Here is a 23,923-nt window from a genome sequence, read left to right as displayed (position 1 = left end):
AGTGTTCCCTTTGCATTTTAAAGCATGATGACATTTTCCCAAATCACATTATGTCAGGCCCAAGCTTATAGGTGCCTTGCTTTGCTTTGCTTTTCTGTCAGGCCCTGCCATCAGGTCTGGGTAAATTTTGATACAGGGTTTTGAAGGGAACTTAAGAAAATATTCTTGGAAAAGATAACAAATCGTAATTTTCAAATAAAGTTTTCTCTTGCAAGAAAATATTTTTTAGGCAGCCTAGAATGTATAATTTGTTTCCAACCTTATTGAGAAAAAATATATCATAATCCTATTTGCCATAAAATTCTGTTTGTTCTATTTTTGTATTTTTAAGTATGTGAGTCTTCAAATGGGCAAAATATTTTCTGAACTCAGCAGTTTTCCGTGAAAGTAAAACTGCTTTGATTTGAGCAAACTTTCCAGGCCTGCAAACGCTGGGGCAGGAGAGCACATCTCAGGAGACCATTCCTGGTCATTAGGCTAGACCTTTCCATGAAACATGTCCAAGGTTTTCTCTCTTGGTCATGACTGGCCTCCATATAACACTCATTTACAGTCTAGAGTGCTTATGAACTGAAACTAGAAGTGGAAACCTGACCTGGATTGTAATCTGTGTTTTCCCTCATTTCTACTGTAAAGCAAGGCTGTTGCATTCTAAGCATTATATGTATCTGTAGTTCTTGTGGAATAATGGTTCCTTCACTCTTAGCAGTAAACAGAGAACCTAACAAGGGGCTGTTTAATGATTTGGAGGGTAAAGACTTCTGAATGGGTGCAGAAGACTTTTTAAGTAGGAAGCACATCTTCTGTATCAGGATTGGAAGAAAAAAATGAATAAAGAAGTGATCCAAGTAAATTGGTATATAAATTCAAAATAATTCTAACAGAAAAGGGTTGGTGTCAAAAGTGGGGAAGAGAAAGATGTGATGAGGAGAATTAACAGAATGTTGCCGAAGTTCATGTGGAGAAATGAAGACTGATAAAAATTTCAAAAGGAAAATAATGAAAGAGAACTTGCCTCACAGCTATTTTAAACAATTACAGGCCGAGGTAATTGACACTGTTTTATTGCAGGAATATACCAAAAATTAAACGGAAAGGAAAAAAAGGGAAAGGTCTGCTGCTAGCCTATACGGTGCCTCTGTACAAATTGGAGAAGCCCCTCCCCTCTTACAAGGAAGGTAGCAGGTGCTTGGTTGGAACCTGAAGATGTCTCTGTAGCATGGGCCGCACTGACTTGGCTGGCTTAGATTTCAGTCTGCACTATTCCTTTCCTGGTCTCTGACTGCATTGTGCATACTGTTTGACTATACCTGGAAGTTTTACACAAAGTAAAGAGAAGGATGGGGCGCCTGGGTGGTTCAGTCAGTTAAGCGTCTGACTTCGGCTCAGGTCATGATCTCATGGTTCATGGGTTTGAGCCCCCCGTCAGGCTTTGTGCTGACAGCCAGCTCAGAGCCTGGAGCCTGTTTCAGATTTGTGTCTCCCTCTCTCTCTGACCCTCCCCTGCTCACACTGTCTCTCTCTCTCTCTCAGAAATAAATAAAATATTAAAATTGTTTTTTAAAAGAAGGAATCATTCATTAAACAGTGTTAGATACGTAGGTAATTATCCTGAGAGGGATAAAAAAAAGAAAAAGAAAAAGAAAAAAAACCCAAAGGCCTTACCTTAGATTTCACACCAAACTAAATTGGAAAAAAAAAAAAAAAAAAAAGCAAAAAGTAAAACTACAAAACACTAGAAGAAAGTATAGGTGATTAGTTTAGATGGAAGGTCTCCATAAGTATTAAAAAAACAAAACAGAAAAAAAAAGACCCAAAACCCAGAAATCTACAAGACTACATTTTTAAAAATCCTACATATTCCAAAAGAATAAACAAAATAATTATTTAAATTAAGCATAAAGAAACACCTTATTTTTTTTTGCCAGAGATTAATACATATATTGAAAAACCTTTAAAAATCAATAAGAAAAAGAAAAATATACAAATCCATTAGGAAAGGAGAAAAATGAATAAGATATACAAATAGCCAGTTTATAAAGAAAATGCAAATGTTTACGAACAGTATGAAAACATGCTCAGCTTTATTAACAGTGAAAGTTAACCAATAGAACAATAAAAGTTCAAACAAAAATTAAGCTAATATTTCACTTAGCTTATTTGAAAATTAAAGGTGTTTGGAGAAAAAAGTAACAGCCAAATGAAGTAGTTTACCCAATAGCATTTACATACATTAAAAAGCATAAAAGATAAATATTTTGCAAAAGTACATAGAAACTTTTTAAAGGAGACATATTAAAGCACATTACTAAAAGGCTAAAGATTTATTCGATCTGAAGAGAAACCAGAGTATTATTAAAGCACATTAGAATGAGTACTTGTGTTGGACTAAGTAAATGGGGGAAAATGAAGATAAAAGTGCATCATGAAATAAAATAGAGAAAGGTCTGTGGGAACTTGCAGGATGATGGTGTGCCAAACACACCGAGAAGTATGATTCACATCGCCATCTGCACCTGTTTCCTTACTAACAGGTAACATAGGTAAAAAATAAAATAACAAGGGCTGTGTGTTGAATAAATGGCACTTCCTTATATACTGCTCATAGGAGGGTACATTTTTTTTGACTTTCCAGAATTACTTTGGCACTACGAATGTCATCTATTAGGAGTGGCCAAGTGAGGTAAACACCTGCATTGGTCCTGGGATAGGGGGATTGCAGAGGCCCAGAGAGGGGTGTGGGAGCCCAAGTGTAGAGAGTGGGTGTTCTCCTGGAGGAACAGCCTTGTGTAATGAATTGGAGCCCAAGCACGATGCAGAGGAAATCATGCAGAAGGCAGCTCCTGGCAGAGTGTGCTGGAGCCCTCACTGGGTGAGGATACAGGAGTCTGTCTTGAGTTGTTGGATCCTGAGCAGGATAACGAAGATATTCCTGCAGAGAAATGGCCTGGCCACTGAGAGGAGGGATGGCAACAGCCATTGGAGACTGGTTATTGACAAGGACATGGACTAAATGAAAAAATATATTAAAGATAATGGTAGTAGAGCCAGGTTTTCACTGGCGGAGAAGACAGTTACGAATACAAAAGATACTAGACTGGAATTAGAGGTTAAGTGTGTGATCTCAAGACTCTCAAGATGAAAGAGGGAGAGAGGGAATAAAAGATATAAATATATACATGTATTCCCTGGTTTTGGCTACTGAAAGGGGCTAAATGAAAGAAACATCGTGACAGCAATGATACAGCACCTGGCACTCGGATTATGAATACCATCATTCAGGGAAAGGGACTGGCTTCCAATTTGGAGGAATGGCTGATTCCAGGGCTGGAGCTGGGAAAAGGTAAAATGAGACTTGAATACCTTTTTGTACCCTGAAGTGAGGAAATGCTTCTCAATGATGGAGACATGGCTTTGGGATGCAGAAGTCATCTTGGAAGAGCTCACTCTGGCCAAATCTGGCACAGTCTGAGTTTCAAAATAAATCATGATAGTAATGGATTATAACCATTTGAGTAAAATAGCAAACCGTGCATCTATACTAATATAAGTAAGGAAATGAATGAAATGAAAGGTTAATGAGGAAAGAAATGTTTACATAGTTTCAAAGTACCTCTTCAGAAAATACCTACGAATTACAGGGGCACCTCGGTGGCTCAGGAGGTTAAGATTCTGTGTCTCCCTCTCTCTGCCCCTCCCCTCTTCACGCTCTGTCTCTTTGTCCTTCAAAAGTGAATAAACATTAAAAATAATTTAAAAAGAAAGAAAATACCTACCAATTACAAATGAAAAGAGAGGAACATTACAGAGGAGATATCTGACAGGAACCATCAGCTTGATCAAATGAAGATGATCCATAATGGGACATGTCAAAGTTATATGCAACATAATAGAATTAAAAAAAGAATATATTATTACACGTCCGTGTTTTACCCAAATATTCATAACCTGAGTCTAACATAAATATATGTCCAGATGGCCATAGTTTGCTCATAATAGCAAAAACATTATTAATAAACACAGGTAGGGGACAAGCCTGTGATATACTGTTACACTGTTACTCTTAGTAAGTATGTACAATTTACTTCCTGTGAGAAAAGGAAAAAAAGTGGCTGTAGGTACTGGGTAATTAATGCCTTTTCTCTACTTCTATTTTCCCTGTTAAAATATTTTTTTTTCTGGGTCTTTTCTCATTTGCTCTTGGAGAGGTATTCTGTTGTGTTTGGTAAATACACTTAAGAATAAACTTGGAAGAATTACTGGACACGCAGGGTTCAGCTACACTCTTCTCTCTTTCTCTGTATCTCCATCTCTCTCTCATAGATCTCAGGAAACAGAATTTAACTCCCTTTTCAAAGATCTCATCTCTTCCTAGGTAGGGAGACCAGGAACCATGTGACTGAAACTGCTATTTTGATTGTTCATTTTTAGATCTACCACTTCAAACCAGGTTTCTGTCAATAATACAGACAATATTTTAGCTTCTGTTTTAAGCTTTTGTTTTATTTCTCAATTTATTCCCAGCCCAAGCATTGAGAAGGGATGTTATTTATTGGAGAGTCTCTCAGGGACCTCGATAATCCCTGGAAGGTATAGAGTAAATGTTAGCAATGGGTACTCTTGGTGGTGAAAATGCAGATGATATTTATTCCTTTTTTGTATTGGCTCTGTTCATTCTTTTTTTTTTTTTTTCCCAATGAGTTTCATATTCTTAATCAGGAAGACAAAAACAGAAAGAATAAGAGAAAAAATGATGGAAATTAGAAAGTAAATGTAACACATTAATTTTGGAACCCAGATCCCCTAATTTATTCACAAATAAAATTAATTTTATTTGTGAATAAAATTTGGTCACTGTTTCACATAAAAAAAGAAATTTGCTTCCTTTTCAATTTTCACACAACTGAGATTATAAATTCCATCTTGGTTTTTATTTCCTTTTTCAAAAAAGTTTTGTCAAATACTTCAAATGATGAGTTTGCAGTAATCTAGAGCCAAACAACTAGCATGTTTACGTGTATTTTTGTAATAACAACACAATTGTTATTCTCAGCGTAAATAACAAGTAGTTTTTTGTCCTAGCCAAGGTTCTTTTTTCAAGGAAGAAAAACTGCAAACTGGCTTGAGCCAGAAAACTAATTTAAAAAATATTGGAAAGGTGCTGAGTCTCTATGCACAGTGATGAATGGGAAGAATTTTCAAGTGGAGATCTGAGTGTTCGTGATGGGTAGAATTAGGCATATTGTAATGGTAGTGCCTTGCCTGGGCCTCTGCCGTCCTTACTAGCATTGCCCTTCTTTCGTTCCTGGGGCATGCTATAGATGTGATTTAAAATCTTGTTCTGTTTGGTTGTAGTGTTTTTGAAAACTTGGTTCTGACAGCCTTGCGATTCTTATACCTCTAAGCCATTTCAAAGAACAGTTCGTGTCAAAAATCGGGTTACAAAAATTACAAAGTAATAGCAAGCTTAGAGAATTTAAACATTGGGCAAAAATATAAAAATGAGTAATTTTTAGCACTGTATGCAATGGAAAACGACAGCTATGGGGATTCATGCATCCCCATTCATCCCTCCATGATGAATGTACTTTATAGTGATAATTTCTCCCCCTCCTTCTCTCTCTCTCTCTCTTTTTGGCAACACCCAAATCTCATGGAAAGGGAACATAGAGAAAGCTACAGAATGTCTTCAATAAATTATTTTAGTGGCTAATTCAGGGCGAAGCTGGAGTAGTAGAGAACCCCTCCTTACAAGAGTATAGTCTTATCTGTGAGAGCCTGGGCGTTGTGTAAAAGTCCACATGATTTTAAACATTGAATAGGGTGAGAAAAGGTTTGAAAGAACCTCTCTTTAAAGGCATCAGAGGCAAATGAATAAGAAGTACTTAAGAGATTTTCCATTAATTCATAGGATGGCGCATATTATGTTTGATCTCTGCAGCCTCATTTGTTCCTATGCCCTGTCCTTGTTCAAGTGAATCTCTCCTGTATTGAAGGCTAATCTAGTGTTTCTCAAAGTAGGGTAAGCAGGTTCTAGTGGTTTGTTGATGTATTCTTGGGAATCTAGACTTTCCTAATCACTGTCTTATAATAATGTGTTAAGAGAAAAGATCCGTGTATTTATAATTACATGATATAAGCATGGTTTGGGGTATATAGTCAACCTCCTTATTTCTAAGTAATGGGCTAGGATTTGATTTATTTTCATAATTATTTTTATAGTGGTTGTAAATGGTTTATTTACAATTATTTACAAGCAATTTAAAGTCATTGTTTAAGGTTATTTACAGAAAAAGCAATTATCATTGTCCTTAGATTAATGTTTTTAATATAATTATTTTACTGTGTGCTTGGCTGTTGTAATAAAAGGGAAAAATAGTTAAAAGCAGACCCTGACCCAAGTATGAAGAGGCCTGGTTTCCTAGCTTTACCACTTCCTAACCATGAGATTTGGGGTAAGTCAACTAAGATTTTTTGACTTTCCGTTACCTTGTATTTGAAGTAAGAGCATATGGCAAGAGCTAGGTGATCCCTAAATTCAGTTTCCATTTCAAAAATGATGAGCTATGTCTTTTTTAATGGAAAAAGCATCAGGGAGAAGAAAATTGATTCAGTCAACAGGTCTTTGGGGGAAATGTCCAGTACCATATTTTCCTAATTATAGTCAAAAATAGTGGGATGTAAGAACCAAATATTTATTGAGTGCCTTCCCTGTGCCTGACACTACTCTATTTTAAGTCCTGCAAATGTGACCCTGACTCTTTGAGTTTGATTATATAATTCCTTTTGGCAGTGTCGTAGGGCACAGAATGAGTAAGTATGGAGTCTGGAAAGGAATCAGGCTTGTCTGATTCTAAGCCCTGGATTCCACTGTAACACCAGCTCTTTGCTAGCCTCACAAGATGATTTTCCCCCTTTATCCATCTATTTTCCCATTTAAAAAAAAATCTTGTAAAACTAAATTCTAAGCAGCGTCTCACAAAATGTTAAGGTCCTCACATCCTTTAAGCATTGCTTATATGAGGATACTCCTCCTTATCCTTGCTCTGCACAGAGGTTTACCAGGGTCCGTAAGAATGGTTTGTTGTGTTTTCCCTCAAAGCCCATACATTACTTCTGAATTCTGATGTGAACATACGTGAACGGAGCAAATGAGCATAATCTGGTCGTTAATGCAGTTTTCTTTTTCTTTTATAAGGCAAAAATAAAGTGCAGAGATTCAGGCTGAGTTTTAAAAACTTAGGAAAAATGAAAAGGCACTGTGCAGGTACCATCAGGACAGCAGCAGCAACTGTGTCAATGATGTGTTGGTAAGTGTTGTAAAGAAAGCATGTTTTACTCCTATTTGTGTGTGTGCTTTTTTGACACTTTTTTCCCTTATGAAACCGCAGGGGTATTTTAAAATTGTGTTAGGGAACACAGTGCGATTAGGAAGGCAAATAGTCCCGATCTAGTGCTTTAGGGGGGAGGTTCAAAAGGAAACTTGGCGGGAGGGGGGAGGGGAGAGGCAGGAGAAGGGGGCTGGGGGACCTGTGTTTTTTGCTTCTGTCCCGGCTCAGCACTGGGTAAGGTGAGGTCTCTCCCGCTACAGTTTCTCTCTCTTCCTTTCGTCCCGCCTGCAAACGCCAGACAGCCCAGTGGGCCCGTAGGAAACGACCATCAGACTGAAGCAAGTCAGAGAGCTCGGAACACAGGCGTCCCGTTTGCAAGTGTCCAAGGAGACCGCCAGAAGTGCGCCAGCCGGAGTCTGAGAGTTTCCTTCTGGCCGAGAGGGGGAGCCCCGCGTTCCCAGCCGGGAGCGACCCGGAGCCCCGCGCCTCGAGCCCCAGCCGCCGCCAGTTTTAGCTTCAGCGGGTTAGGAAGAGGAGGGAGGGGGCAGAGCGCGCAAAGAAGGAGGGCACCGGGGCCGGAGGGTCCCGAGTCCAGCAGTGTCTTGACGTCGAGAAACTTTCCCTCTCGGCCGCAGAAACGGCGCCCCGGCGGTGTCGGAGCGGAGATCGCTCGGCTGCGAGGACGCGGCAGCTCTCCACGCCCCTGCCCGAAGCCTGACCCGACCGCTTCGGTCCGTAAGGTATGGAGAGACAGCGATTTATCTGGGGTCTCCCCGGCTGCAAGCCCAGCCTCCCGTCAGGTAGCGCGCAGCCTCTTCCACGCTGACATCCCGAGGGGAGGCNCCGCAGCCGCCCGCGGGCAGGTTGCAAAAATTAGGGCAGTGGAAGGCGCAGGGAGTCTCCCAGCCTGAAAGGAGGCGAGGACCTGTTGACGACTGCCATTGCAGTGCTTGAGGGATGACGGGGAGCCTAACGTTAGGTCGGGGACGCGGCGGGCTCGCCGCTCCTGGATCCTCCCCTAGCCCTTTGTGGTAACTTTGGGCCGGGTGGCCAGGGCCGGTGGGCGGGAGCTGGGGAAGCGGGGGTANGGGGCGCCGGTGGCTCAGCCCGGCGGAAGGTGCGTGGACCCGACGGGACTGAGCCGGCAAGTCATCGCCCGGGCACAGCCAGGCGACCCAGGAGCGAAACTTCTTGCAGCGTAACGTCCCTTTTGTTGGCTCCAGGACGGAGTGTGAGCATGGGGGCGGGGAGGCGCGAAGCTCCTAGGCCGGGCTCAGGATTCTTTAAAGCCAGGACTGGGAGGGCCCCAACTCGGGGGCGGCGCCCACGCGGTTAACCTTTGGCTGGGTGGCTCGAGTAGTTCCTTGCGGCGTGCGCTACGTTAAGAGGGGAGCACGGCGCGGCGCGTTGAGGAGACCCTGGGCTCAAGCTCGCTCGCCCGGGGCCGTCTCCCCGTGGGCTGGCTCACTACGCGGATCAGCACCCGGCGCGATCGGGTCTCCTGTGTGGCTCCCAGGGCATCGCGCCGACTTCCCTGTGTGCGGGAGGGAACTCTGGGCAGGCTGGTTTTCTTGGAATGTGTTTACGATGTTGAATGGGACTTGAACAGGAAGCCGGACGCTGCAGCTGGAACTAGCGTGCCAGGGTAGCGTAAGGATAGCGTAGCTGGTGTTGGACTTGGCGAGTCTACTTAGGACGTTGGGCAAACCCCTAGTAGGTGTAGGACGTCAGTCTAGGTAGAACCCCCTTCCTGGTTCCTGGCAGGTTTTCTCAATTGAGCTCGCCTTACTTTCACGTGCAGACACTGACATGTTCTATTTCAGTCTGCAAGTTTGTCGAAGTATAAGGCAATCAATTAGGAAGTATTTAATCAAGGTCATTTTGGACCTGCTTTGAAAAAAATGTTGCATCAACACAGGAGTGAACGTTTCTGGGGCGTGTTCTAGTTACGGGTTGCTCTTGTTAATTTCGAGGACTAGTCGGAGACCACAATAATGATGATTTTTGTGTCTGTTATACCAAATGGATGATAAAGTGCTAAGGGAGGGCAGTAATGAGAGCGGGTGTTAGGAGGTAGGAAAGTCTGAGAGGAGTTGGAATATTTCCAGATGTGCAAATCGCCCCCTTTCTCTGCCAGTCTTTCCCTCCTTCCCCCACATAAACAAGTAGCCTTGCTAGAAAACCCACCAATTGGGAGAGTGCAGTCGCTGGCGACTCCAAGCCTTGCTGGAAACAGCAGACAGGCGAAGGTACTGCCCCATTGCATAATTAAAAGGTCTCCTTGAGCTGTCCAGGAGTGTTTTCCAAGTTTTTACGACTGACAAGGAAAGAAGAGAGGAACCTGGCCAGCAGCCAAACCAGACTGGGCTCAGTAGCCCGGCATGAAAGAGACGGGGGAACTTGCAAGGGATAATTGGAAAGGAGCTGGTGGGTACTTGGGTTTAAACAAGGGGTTTCTTTTGCAATGAGATTTTTTAGGTGACTAAGATCAGTCTTCTTGGCAAAAAAATAAACTAAGCACAGAGTGCAGTCGGTGGTGACAGAGGAGAGGGGTAGAAGTTCTCTAGGAGGGAAGTCTGACTTATCAGTGTTGCAGTGGAATTGCTGGCGGCCTGATGCTGTGGCCTCTGCTGATTATATTTTGTTCGCGTTCACATTTTGTTGCCATTTGTCTCCTCATCTTGGACTGGGCTTGCTGCAACTTCAGTCCCTTGACCTTGACTTTCTTTGTTTTCATGGCTAGTAATAACCAAAGACTTGGACTTTGAGCAGATGGTTTTCCACCTAAATTGAATAATTCAATTACATACTCTCAAATGGCACAGATTTGGGTCATGGAGTTAAAGTGTAAAACACGTTTAGTTCGTCTTCCTTGTGTTTGTCAACAGTAACCCCCATAAATAGATCTTGCCCTTTCTCCTGGAGGAGTAGAAGAAATTGGGGTGATCTTGCTGTTTCACACAGCATTTGCCTAATTCTTAAGGCCCTGCTGTTTCCAAGTTCCAGATTAGCCAGGAACTCAGAGCCTTATCTACAATTCAGATCCTTCTTTTATGTGTAAAACTTGTTTCCTCTTCATTTCTCCCTCCCTCCCTCCTTCCTTCCTTTCCTTAACTTCCCTTCCTTCCCTTCCTTTCTTTCCTTTCTTTCCCTTCCTTCTTTCCTTCTCAGGGAATTTGCTTTACTGTTGTGAGTTTGGGAGTTAAATGGTACAAAACACTAATATGTATTGTATTTCCATGGGATTGGTGAGTTTGAGATTGTGAGTATCAGCCTGCCCTTTGAGATTGACTTTATGAATCACACTTGGCAAAGTGTTTTCCCTATGATTTCAGTTTTTCCACTTGCAAAGTAAAGAAACTTTTCTTTATGTAATTACAAGTTTACTGTGAGCATTAAAGAGATGAAATTATGTTAATAGGTTTTTGAAAATATAAAGGTCATAGAATTTCTGACTCAGTTGATTCAATTGAGATTATAGGAGTAAAATAGTCACACTTCTATCTAGTATACACATGTTATAGTGACGTATCTATTTAATTTATAAAATTATTATTGCATTTTTATTGTAGTTTTAGTTTAATCAAATTTTAATCTTTGAGAATATTGGGTGAGATATTGTTATGATTAAAGCTGAGTCATTCTCTCAGAAAAATACAATCAGCAAATTAATTTATTTTTCTTTTGGTTTATATTTCTACTGAGGACCAGTTATTTTTTAAGCCCAGCTCAATTTTGCCTTCATGAGAAGTTACCAAATATATTTGCAGAATTTGGCTCCCTTCTCGGAAATAACACTTGAGGGACTAAAATTACATTTATGGTGTACAAATAAACTCTCTTTTCCCAAAGGCCACAACAGTTTCCTTTTGAGTTTAGAGGGTAGATTTAGGAGACTTTCATTAGTTGATTCAACCAATACTTATTGCATATTTTTTATGTCCAAGGAAACAGCAGACTTGGATTCAAATCCCAGCACTGAAATTCTTAGCACTGTGATTTTGTTTGTGTTATTTTAGATTTTACCAGAATTTTACCAACATATAATTTATTGTCTATATTGCTATTAATAACATGAACTTGTTCCACACATCATAATTGTGAAATATTCCATTTTTAGTTAGAAATGTCAATCACCAAAAAAAAGCTATTTTTTATAGCTTAATATACTGCATTGTATGCATGGATGTTTATTTTCACGTGAACAGGTCACTATATTAGAGAAAGAGGACAATAAATATAGATACATTGTTTAAATAAAATTTTTGGTAAAATACCTAGAGCTGATTTTTAGACTATATTAATAATGAATGTATAAAATAATAGGTTATTTTTAGACTTTATTTTAGTAATAATGAATGTATAAAAAGTAGCAATATATGGGTGATAATAGTTAAATTTATGGTTACGTTAACAAAATAAGCACTTTTTTGAATAATCAAAGTACAAGTGAACATTCAAGGATATATTAGGGTAAGTTTAATATAAAATATCCAATTTTGCTTTTGCTTTTAATACTTTTTTTAAAGTTTATTTTTATTTATTTTGAGAGAGAGAGAGACAGAGAACAAGTGAGGGAGGGAGAGTGAAAGGCGGGGGAGAGAGTCCCAAGCAGGCTCCGTGCTGTCCATGCAGAACCTGATGTGGGACTCAAACTCAGGAACCATGAGATCATAACCTGAGCTGAAACTAAGAAAATCGAACACTTAACCGATTGAGCCACTCAGGTACCCCTTGCTTTTGATCTTAAATTAAAAATCTTGAAGATCCTTAATCTCCATTGCTGAATATTAGATAATTTTAATTAAATTTCACTTAGCAGAAAATTTGTTTGTGATTCATTCTGTAAAATTGCAAGTTGTTTTCTAAAAGCTCTAAGTGACAAAAAAAGTTATTTTATTTGAATATGATAATAAATTCAAAACTAGTTACTGCAGGAGTCAACGGCATGGTTGCCTGAGCCCTGGTGCATAAACATAGCAGAGACTGGTGGATCTAATAGTGCTGCCTTGTTACATTTAGAGATCAAGAAACTTAAGTTTGCTCCCGTGGGAGCTTAAATATATTCAAACTGGAAGAAGAAAAATGGTATAAATTTTGAGCAGAGAAATCTCTTTGCTTTCAAACAATGGAGATATGAAATTAAATTCAGGCCTTTATTTTAAAGATGATGGCTGAAAGTCATTGTCCCAGAATTAGTCTTAGAAGACAGTGCTTATACTATTTTTAGGCTGTTATTTGCCAGTTTTATGTTTGTTTTATAGTTCAAGAATATTTTCAGCTACTCTAATGATAGTTATAGTGCATGATTATTTTTCACCAGAAGACAGTTAATTGACAAATATTGTGCAAGGGAATAAATGCCAATTTTCTGCTTTCATTGAAATGGCATAGTTATAAATTTGGAATTGGTTTCATCTTTCAATATTGTGTACGTAAGGATAGTGTTATAAAGGCACAGATCACATAGTATGAATAAATGGTTTAATTTATGTAACAATTGTGATTGCAATGATTAATAGGACTTTTAAAAAAGTTTTAAATAACTGTATTTTCTAAAATACATCTAAGAGAGCATTTTTAGGTAGTAATAGATGCTTTTATTCCATGTTTGTTTTTTGCTATTCACATTATATAAATATGTCTACATATTGTTTTCATCATATACCTTCTGAAGAGGAGGTTCAGATAATATACTAGAAACCTCCAGGGCTTAGGTGACTAATGCTTCTCTTTCTCTTCCTCTGTGTATGTGTTAGATATGTCTCTATAAATGTATTTACATGTATGTGTAATTATGACATTTTTTGGTGTTTCTCCATATGTGCTAGGAATATTTTTATAAGGAAAGATAACTTCAATTAATTGATAGTTTTGAGGCCAATTTCAACCATTAATTTAAAACCCTTTTAAGGTAACTGTTGCCAGAGATTCTTGACTTTATTTTTTCTGAATTCCAAAGGAGTTTTCAGCCTTTTATTTATACCTGTAAAGGTACAGAAAAATAGGGTGGAAAGATCTGCTACCCACAATCTTGGTTAATGGTGCTGCTGGTGACATAATCATGGAGGCCTTTTCTACTTTTCTTGAGTAGAGTGCAGGCAAATGTGCAGTTAACTACTGGAAGAAGGTAAATTCACTTCTTGGAAGGTAGCTACTACTGGTAAGTTTGTAAGGTGTGGTGAAGTGAGAATTGTGTGTACATGTAGTGTTTTCCTGGTATTGTATAGCTTTTTCTTAGGAATATCAGATGTTACAGTTGACTTGTTTCCTGAAACTTCAGCCACAAGTCCTCTAAGAATTTCAGGGAACTTAATAAACTTTGCCAGAGCTAGCAACAAAGAGAAGATTTGAATGACTGAGTACAATTTTTAGCCCACTTTCTTGTAGAAATGATGATAGTTATTTAAATGACCAAAACCAGCTTGTTTTGAGAGGTCTGGTAGAAAAAAACTGAATCATTAAGGATTTGGCTGTGTAACATTGTCAAATAGTTACAGAAAAATTTCGTGAAAAGGTAACTAAGCTCTCTTTCTCACCTAGTTTCTAAATGGGGTAGTATTGGTCTTAGACAGCATTTTAGCTAAAAAGCAAACTGAGCCATCTGTGCTGTGGTAGCAGACCTCCAAATTTGAAATAATTAAAAGTTGGTCTAAGAGAAGGAACTTGATTTTAGCCTTTCGGTTTCTCTCATAGCTGTTTACAGTCATCAAGAAAGTGCTGTGTTTTAAAGTAAAATTTTAATAGCAAATAGGTTAATTTATCCAGATTTCTACTTGAGTTAAAACATAGTTTGGTAAGTACTAAAAAGAGTTTTATTTAAGATGTGTTTTTAAAGGTGAACATGCGTGTTATTCTCTGTAATCTAATTTTTTGTTTGCCTTTGAAGAACTTCCTAGTAAATACAGAATTATGGTTGATGGTGGAACTTTCCTAATACCTCCTTGAGGATGTGCACTATTATAATCATAAACACATCCTCCAGCATAAATGCTGAACATTGCTGGTAGCAATAAATACAAAGTGTGGCTTATTGTAAAGAACAATTATATAACTGAATTAATTTCAAAGTGATTTATCTCTATGCTGCATTTAGTAATTGATTATAATTACTCAGAAGATGCTGCTTTTGCAGTGAAGTCTAGCAAAACAGTTTGAGAGAATTGCTAAGGAGTCACAATTTAGTAAATGAATTGTGTTTGAAATTATCTAATGACATCTGAAATGGTAAAAGTCTATTGATATTCAGATCTAACAAGTAACATTTCTTTGTAAGAGTAGATATTGTTTTGAAATTTTGTGAATTGCACTGTTGTAATGTATCATTATGATTGATGTGTAGGAGAAAGGCCTTTAAAATTCTTTTTTTTTTTTTTTAATGTTTTATTTATTTCTAGGAGAGAGAGAGACAGTGCGAGCAGGGGAGGGTCAGAGAGAGAGGGAGACACAGAATCTGAAGCAGGCTCCAGGCTCTGAGCTGGCAGTCAGCACAGAGCCCGACGCGGGGCTCGAACCCACGAACCGCGAGATCATGACCTAAGCGAAAGTCGGACGCTTAACCGACTAAGCCACCCAGGCGCCCCCCAGGCCTTTAAAATTCTTAATACCAAACTAGTAAGAGCTACTTACTGTATTGCCAATATTGTCTTCAATCCTTTTTAAAGGAAGAACCACTAATAAATTTATAATATCTGAATTATCAGTCTTCACTGAGTAAATTAAGTAGACTAGGAAACGTATGATCAATTTGGAATAAGGAAATTTCCTAGAGTGGTGCAGAGGAGGCTTTAAAGAACAGCGCTTTGTGCCTTGATATAATAAATGTTTCTTTGGGACTTCCTTATTCAATGAGATACTGATTTTCTTTTAAGTGGCTCCACATAAAAATTTGCACCCTTATTACCCATTCTCTTCTCATTCTGAAAAATGTAACTGTTTAACCTGTGAATTGGCAAATAAAGGGATTCTGATCTGATCCAGATGAATTTAATAAATATTTATTGACCACTTTTTAAAACTTTCTGTAGTTCTATCATTTTAAGTAGTAAGTGATAGTGGTATATCTCAAACTAAAGTAAATAGACTTACATAGAACTTATTTTCATAAATGATGTGCTGTAGTGGAGAGGATGTAGAAGGAGTAGGGATGGGGTTCATCAGTATTGGGGGCAGTTAGTGCCTGGCAACAGTGTGGAGATGATTGTTGGGCACAGGATGAAGATGAGTTAGTTGGCAGGCCAAGAAGCGGGGCCAGGCCATTCAAGACAGATCAGGTGGCAAAGGCAGGAGATAGGGAACCATGTAAGTGGTTTAACAGAGCAACTTAGAACTGTAGGGATGTTTTTCCTTTCTCTCTTCATGTTAATGACCTTACTTGTTAGTAATTACCAATGGAAGTTTAAGAATTTTAACTGGATGAATTCTTTAAAAAAACCTGCTATCTTTTTAAAAATTTTCCCCATTTCTCCAGATTATATCTGCTTTTAGGGACTGTTTTTTCATATGTGAGTAGATCTATAGACTGGTGGCTATGTCTTAAGTTATATTTTAATAACTGTATTTTAAGTCTGTTTCTTTTACATAATTTATGTATTTTTTATGTATTTAGAAACACTTTTCGAGAGGGGGTTCATAGATTTAATTAGACTGCCAATGGATTTATGGTACAAAAAAGTTAAGAACCCCTGGAGATCTATACTGATTTTTTTTCAGAGGTGCCAATTGGTTGTGCAGTCATTTAATGAGGTTAAAAGAAATTACAGTTATTTAACTCCGTTTTACGTGTTAGTTAAACAGAGCTATCCTAAACATTTTTGAAAGTAAATTTCTAATAAATAATGCTTATTTTCTAGAGTGTTTGCTATATTGAAGAAGCATGTGTGCAGTTTTTGGTTATCTTGCTTAGTGACAGTCCAACAAAGAAGGATTTAAATTTCATTTCAGAACATGTAAATTTAAAAAACAGATTTCTCTTTTTCACATTATAGCATTAACTATATTTGGAATGGTTATGATTTAGCTGGGAATTTTGCCTTGTGGTGCTGGTTTATTTTTCATATATAAATGTTTTGTCTCCTTCACTACACTTTGAGTTCTAAGAGAGAACAGGTATGTTTTACAATAGAGAATTGAAATGTTAAATGGATCTTTGTAGACTCTACTTGGTAACAAGTAACTATGCTAGTATTAGCAGTTTCATGTGAATGCTAAGGAAGAAAGTAATAATTCGTGTATATATGGAGATGATTTTTTCTATGCATCACTGAGTTACTTAAAATTATGTATTTGGCTATATGGTGTATATTATTCACGTGAAAAAAATGTAAATGTGTGCCAGTAGTTTTGGAAAATAAGCATGTAGAATACATACAAGTATAGAAAACTCCTGTGCCGTGAACAGGACCTATAATTAAAGAATATATGATGTAATGTATTGCACTGTATTCCTTTTCTTCTTTTTGCTTGGCTTGACAATTCTGTGAGATACCTCCATTTATAAAATTAGTTTCTTGTATTGATATTTGATTTATTTGAAATTGATGATTCAGTTTTATTTTTTGAAATATATGACAAAAGTAATCTCTTTAAACCTATTAATTAGAGATAATTACCAAAAAGAGCTATGCATTCATAAATCAGTCCAATCTTAGTAGGTCTGGACCACCTTAAATTTCCAAGGGTTGGGTGCAGTGTGATTGTTTTGTATTTGTAAACTGACAGTAGCTTCAAGATCCCAATGAGAGAGGACTGTCTTTCAGTCTGTTTCTTGTTTTTAGCTCCACTTTGTGTCTTTGATGGTAAGCCTCAGGTACCATTGACTCTTCTTCATGTCCCTCCCCTATTGGATCTTCAGATTCCCTTGGAATGACACTGAGTAGTTGAAGCCTCGTGTGATCCTTTACCTGAAGTCAGTTTTCCTTTCCATCTCCTGCGTATTGATTCATAAGAAGTGTGTTTTTACTTCTGAGAGTCAGAGCCCCTTCCTTGTTGCTGTGGCAGACACTGTTCGTTGGCCACTCAAATAATTTCCTTATTCCACTTTTCTCATCGAACTCTGGTGTTAATTCAGATGTCCACTCTACCCCACGTGACTCAGGGGAAGGCAATTCATTCCTAAAAATGTGAAATTTTAATTAGCCTAAGCTAATAATCATGGTGTTCTGTTCACTTTGCTAGTGATTCTTTATTGAGGGGACCTTTTTTTCTTTGTCCCAGTCATAGTCAATTACATGAAATAATCGGACTGGAGGGAAGTGGGATAGAAAAAAAATTATGTTTAGCAAGGGGAATACTGGAATAGAAGGCATATGCCAGCTCATGATATTGCTCCTTTCTGAAATAGATGTTTCAAATTGCTACAGGGGCTCATCTTTGTCCACTAGGAGATCTAATTGGAGGGCACAGCATAAATGATAAATGCATAAATACATTAATGATACCTGAAAAAGATGTAAAGAATGTAGGTGCTTGATGGCATTGTTGGGTCCATAAATGAACCTATCATATTTCTGGGTTTACTGTTGTATGAGATACGAAGTTCTTTAATTTCTGAAATGAATTTGAACTAGAATTTTCAGTTACTTTAAAGAGAAAGCATCTTAGTTACGACAGTTATTAAGTGGTATCTTAATTTGAAATAAACATTTTAGAAGCAATAATTTAGGTTATTAAAGAAAACAGGCTACTTGGGTTTTTTAAACATTGGATATGATTAGTGCTATTACTCTATAAAAATGTTTTATTATTTAAACCACCAAATGTTATAATGTTTTTAAGACAGTAAAGAGATTGATCATCTTAAGTAAATTTATTCGGAGATGAGTAAATTCTACTTAGGTCTCAGAAATACATTATTCAACAAGATGAATTTGAAATATAAACTCATAATCTAGTCATTTTATAACATTATACCACTTTATTGGTTGTTTGGTGATTTTAATGTATTGGAAATATTAAATGTACATTAAGAAACCCATTGAAGGAATCTCAGTGCCTCATCTGAATAATTTAAAACTTGGAGTCATGATAAAACTAACATAAAACTAAATACAAAAAATAAAGCCGTTAGAAGTAAAATTAAAGAAAATTGTGAGGTACAGATCCATTCACAGAGGTATAAAAAATGCAGGCATATAATAAACTTTTAAGTAGAAATTAGTTTTATAAAAGTCTAGTTCACTGACACCATTAGCAATTTAATTATTTTCTGCCACCATGTTCTTGAGTTAGTTTTTTTGATGATTTAACATTATGCATATTGGTTTTTGTAATGTGCTATATCAAAGTATGGAGCTCTATCTGAGTCTTTGCCTTTTTGTTTTAAAGATGGTAGGAATTAATTATCCAAAGCTGAGCATTTACAAAAGTAGGAATGAAATATATTTTGGAGTCAATGCTGTCCTTAGTGGAAATGATTGTTATTAGCCAGTGGTTTAAGCAGGAGGTGGAGGCAAGCAAAACCAGGAATAATCTAATAGTCTCAGAGAATAAGCAAGTGTCACAATGGGCAGGTTACTGGGATTAGTGGGTGTGAGAAACAGAAAGCTAAAGGTTGTATAGACGGTGCAGATGAAAAGGAGCAGTTGGTGAAACTGGAGGTGGAAATGTTTAATTTGTTGGAAGCTTGCAGTAAAGCAGAGTGGCAGGTAGGTCATTCAAGAAAGACTGAAGCTATTGTATTAGAACCCTATCAATGTGGATGTTGAAAGCTAGGCGAAAGCATTGGGTTGGAGAGGAACGTAGACAACCAGGAATTTGAATACTAAAGGAAAACAAAAGAGTCTTCAGAATAGTAGTTACTGATGGAGATATCCAAAGTAACAAGACCTACATTACTGTGATTGAGATGTGCATGTTAGTTTTTTGCATAAAAATGCGGTAAACATGCTTCAGATGCTTCCTCTGCGAGTTCACAACCTTCTTTCAAAGCTAGGCCAGAGAGAGCATATACTACAAAGTGCTGCAATTCTCAGAGGATTATTGTTCTTATAGAAGCCATTGTTCAGGGATTGTCCTGGGGCATCCCTTTGCCCTTACAGAATAGGAGTGCCCTCTGACCTTTTCCTGGCTTAAAAGAGAACCACATTCTTGTGGTTTTTTGAACGTGAATAAATTATTCTTGGTATGGAAATGAATATAAACGGACTCTGCTTATTTACTTTGGGAATCTTGGTAGAAAATATAACTTGGTTCACAGCGGGTATAAAACGAAGAAGAGTTTATGTATCCAGATAATTCAAATTTCAACTTCAAGTTGTACAATAATCACATAAAATGAATTGTTTTTCCTGCCCTTAAATTGTCTCTATAAGTAGAGGCTTTGTGGAATCTGCACTTTTTTCTTAACCCATTATACCTGTGAGTCCACACCAAAAGCCATTTTTTTTAAAAAAGAGAAATGATAACAAGAATATGACCGTGTTCAGGAATTGCTACCTCAAAATATGTCACCTTTACATAGTGTTAAATATTTCAAACTGAAGGAATTTGAGAAATGGCATGTGAAGGAAGGACCTTCTGACCTTCCTCTGAAGCAGGTCATAAAGTTCTCAAGTGAGGATTTTATCCTCTGTGTCCCAGGAGGAAAGAACATCCTTATCTCTGAAGGCAAAGGGACTCAGAGAAGAATCTGAATGATCTTGCTAAGTTTCCCACAGTTTACTATTCTTAGCTCATAATCTTTCTTCTATCTTTCCAAAGCTCTAACTCTTCTTCAACCCTGGCATAAAAACAGTAAGGTTTAACCATTTCTTCAGGTGTATATTTTCTTAAGAAGGCCCATGTCCTGCAAAGCTTCTATAAATTTGTATGTTTTTCTCTTGTAAGTCTATCTTTTGTTACAAGGAGCTCCAGTCAAGGGCTTAGAAAGGTAGAGGGAAAAGATATTTTTCCTTCTTTGCAAATAGCATTTATAGAGTGCTTACTATGTCCTAAGCATTGCACTATATATTTTTTATAACTTAAAAATGATTAAGAAACTTGTCTAAGATTTCACAGCTGGCAAACATTGGATCAGAGAAGATAGTTTGGGAAATAATGTATCTTAACTACCATACTAGCTGACTGAGTGTGCAGTTGACTAGCAACAGTCACCCTGGAGGATTAGGCCAGCCTTGGTAGTTCTCTTTACTAGTGAAAGTGTAATGCCTTTAAATGACCTGACTGCATGGACACCTGGCTAATGAATGCTTGATTCCCTCTTTCTCTGTGGCTCAATGAGCTGCTCATTCCTGCTCTCAGACATGGCAACTTGGAACTCCTATGTGACAAGATATTTGTTCATTTTATCTTGGTTAGTTAAATCATAAAAGTTAACCCATTGACTAAATTGTGTCTGCATATTGCTTTGGCTTTGCTTGATTTCAGTTTGTATGGAAGGTTAACATATTGATTGAGAAAAATCTGACGTTTTCTTAATCTCATTTTTCCCCAGTTTTGTCAAAATGATAAAATTTGAGTGAACAAAGCCCAAGATTTAAAATCAGTAATATTAATAGCTTCTAAGAGCATGACAAATGCTTTTCACCCAGATATATACATTTTCCTTCACTGAGAGGAGAGACTAGATAACCTCAACGAACATCTCAGCCTTTAAGATAATCTAAGTTTTATTTTCAAATAAATTTGAATTTATTTACATTTCTTAATCCAAATATATTCAAAGTTGTCCTCATTTTAATACTTGATTTTATTATTTTGTCTTTTTGTGTGTGTGTGTGAAATAAACTGTTAGACCTTTGAAATCTTGAGGTATTTTGTAGCGTGGGTATTATTAGAAGTTTCTCTTGAACACTTGGAGTCACAACGGGAATTTTCACGTATACTTGTTTAAGGGGAAGACATGTCTGTAGGAAGCAGTGAGAGTGGAGAGGGTGTCTTAAGCATGTAGGAAGTCTTAGATGAGGAGTGAATATATGGTTCAACCATAAAACTAAAAGACTTAAAATACAGTTAGAGAACTGAGTGGAAGGGAAGGAAAGACTAGAATTGTGGGACATGCAGCCTGTGAGGCAGAGATCAGATCTTGTGGGGCTTTCTAATCCCCAGTTTGTGCTTCATTCGAAGAATAATTAGAAACCCTGACAGACTGTAACAGTGTGGTGACAAGATGTCAGCTGCACTTTTAGATTTGAAGAGAAGTTCTGCCAGTAGGCCTAGGCAAGCGAAGATGGTAGCCTCGTTTAAAGGGATGGTAATGAGAAATGAGTTTATGAGAGAGTTATTTAAGAGAAAGAAATCTGTGCATTTTGTCAATGATTGTGGGGGGTAGGCAAGAGGATGGTGTAAATGTTGATTCTGGAAGAGAGTAAAATAATCTTCCATCTTTCTAGGTTCTTGGTCCAGACCCCCCACAATACCACTGTAAAAAAAGACAGAGTAACAAGAAAAAAAGAAAAGTTTAATAATATGTATAACTCCTATAGACATAGGAGACACCCAGAAAAGCTGAGTAACTCCCTGAAATGGCCCAAGCCATCACCTTAAATACCACCTCTGATGAGAAGATGTTGGAAAGGTAAGTATCCAGTCATGGGAGGATTCCAGGAAAAGCACAGTAAACAAGGGTATGGCTGTCACACAGATTTAATTCAGTGTCTTCTCCATTGATAAGAATTTCTAGAGGTTTATTATCCTTCTCTTCCTGCTTTGAGAGAGAGACACCATTTTTTTTACAAATGGAGAATTTCCTTATAAATGTAAATATCCCTTACAAAAGAGTAACTTTTGTTTTATTTTAGATCCCTCCCACATCTCCTTTTTCTTGAAAATTGCCAGCTCAAAATAATCCTTATGCAAAATGCATATTTTGTTGTGGCAAATTCTGCTCCCCTTCCATTCTAGGATTTCTAGTTTGGGTACCCTGGGTTTTTATCTTCTTCAAATAGAATAAATAGAGGTAGAAGTAGAATTATTGATGAGAAATAATGATTTCTGTTTTGAATACATTTTGATGTATCAGAATCATCTTATTATAGATGTCCAGTAGTCACACACAGACACACACGCACACCAAAGAAGTTTGGTGTGGTGTGGTGATATATGTGTATATGTGGTATATGTGTGTCTGTATTGTTGGCGTAATCCCAAGATGGCCACGTTGGCATGAGGATTATTCGAAACTGAAGGCAATTGAGACTCTATGGGCTCAAGAGAAGTTTTGCCCCTTTCTTAACTTTGTAGAAAAATCTAATTTTTTTTTTCTAATGTTTTATCCATTTCTAGGAGAGAGAGAGACAGCGTGAGCAGGGGAGGGTCAGAGAGAGAGGGAGTGACAGACTCTGAAACAGGCTCCAGGCTCCGAGCCGGCAGTCAGCACAGAGCCCGACACGGGGCCGGAACCCACGAACCACGAGATCATGACCCAAGCGAAAGTCGGACGCTTAACCGACTAAGCCACCCAGGCGCCCCATAGAAAAATCTAAATTGAGAATCTTTCCCAGAAGAGCTTTCCCAGAATATGGGTTGTTAGCAGAGGTAAATTTTGTCTGAATGACCCATTTGTATGAAGGGACAAATATCTAATTATCAAACATCTGTATATGCTCTTCTTCATCACCCTTCCTTTGAAGTCCTGGTTCCCTACCATCTTCTCCTTCATACAAATTTTTAGATTTCAGATTACAGATAGGAGTTTTTTTTTAGCATAGAAAGAGTCATCAGAACAAAAGTTTATATAGTGGGAAGAAAGTTTCTGACATGGCGCAAGGAACACTAATATTTTAATGAGGTTAAAAAAAAAGCAAAGTCTGTAAATAACTCTAAGGAGGAATTATGAGGAGGAAAAAACCCAGAAGATTGTGATGTAAAAGCCAGGATTAAAGACAAAACAACAAAAAAGATTTGAGGAGAGGATGATCCAACAGTGTTAAACAGTATAAAAATTTTCAAAATTAAAAAGAACAGATTAAAATTGTCTATTATATCTCTATTGTACTTGACATAAAGATCATTGGGAACTGTGGTGAGAACCATTTTGATGGAATTTTATGTGTGGTGAGTTAGTTGTGAAGTAGAGTATTTAAAACAGGACCAGAAGACAATTCTTCTTTGGGATGAGTCTGTGTGTGGTGTAGGAGAAGAAAAATTTTTACTCTACTGTTTTCAGTTCTTTTGGTTGGTCTATTAATTAAATTGACATAAGGCAAATTAACAGGAGAAAAACAAGTTGAATTATGTAAGTATGGAAGCCCCATAAAACATATAAGACTGATGGACAAGTCAGTCTATTGAGGCTTATATGCCATACTGACCTAAAGAATGGGATATGGGCCTGGGACTACAAAGGGGAGGAGGGAAATTCACAGGACATAAGAGGAACAGCTCTTTGGCACTTAAATGCTCACTCCACCGTACAGATGGGTCTGTCAGATAAAAAGTTATCTCTGGTAGTAGCTTTGTTTTGGGGCCAGACCCCCTATATAAATTCTTTTAGGTAGTCAAAGGAGAGGTAAAAGTTTGTCTTGAATCTGCTGGGTCATCATTGTCTTCAGCTGAAAATAACCCACATGCCAAAGTACCATGCTAGGGATCACATATTTTGTCCCTCTTAGCAGGAGACATAGTACAGAAACTGGAAAGGGACTTGGGTTCCA

The 23,923-nt window shown here is 37.8% G+C and overlaps 1 protein-coding gene across 6 annotated transcripts in view; it reads left to right on the top strand.

Moving 5' to 3' along the window:
• Window positions 1–7,675: 7,675 nt before the first annotated feature.
• GULP1 (GULP PTB domain containing engulfment adaptor 1) overlaps window positions 7,676–23,923 on the top strand; it is a 262,969-nt gene continuing 246,721 nt past the window's right edge. For 4 of the 6 annotated variants that reach the window (XM_077780210.1, XM_077780212.1, XM_077780211.1 and 1 more), the window contains exon 1: window positions 7,676–8,071. The gene's annotated coding sequence lies outside the window, so the exon portion shown is untranslated. The remainder of the gene's footprint in view (window positions 8,072–23,923) is intronic. The other 2 variants (XM_077780213.1, XM_077780214.1) reach the window with 2 other exon arrangements.

Source organism: Crocuta crocuta, unplaced genomic scaffold (genome assembly GCF_008692635.1).
Source record: "Crocuta crocuta isolate KB4526 unplaced genomic scaffold, BGI_CrCroc_1.0 scaffold38, whole genome shotgun sequence".
NCBI lineage: Eukaryota > Metazoa > Chordata > Mammalia > Carnivora > Hyaenidae > Crocuta > Crocuta crocuta.
The sequence above is the reverse complement of the archived record's forward strand: the minus strand, read 5'-3'. Positions and strand labels throughout refer to the sequence as shown.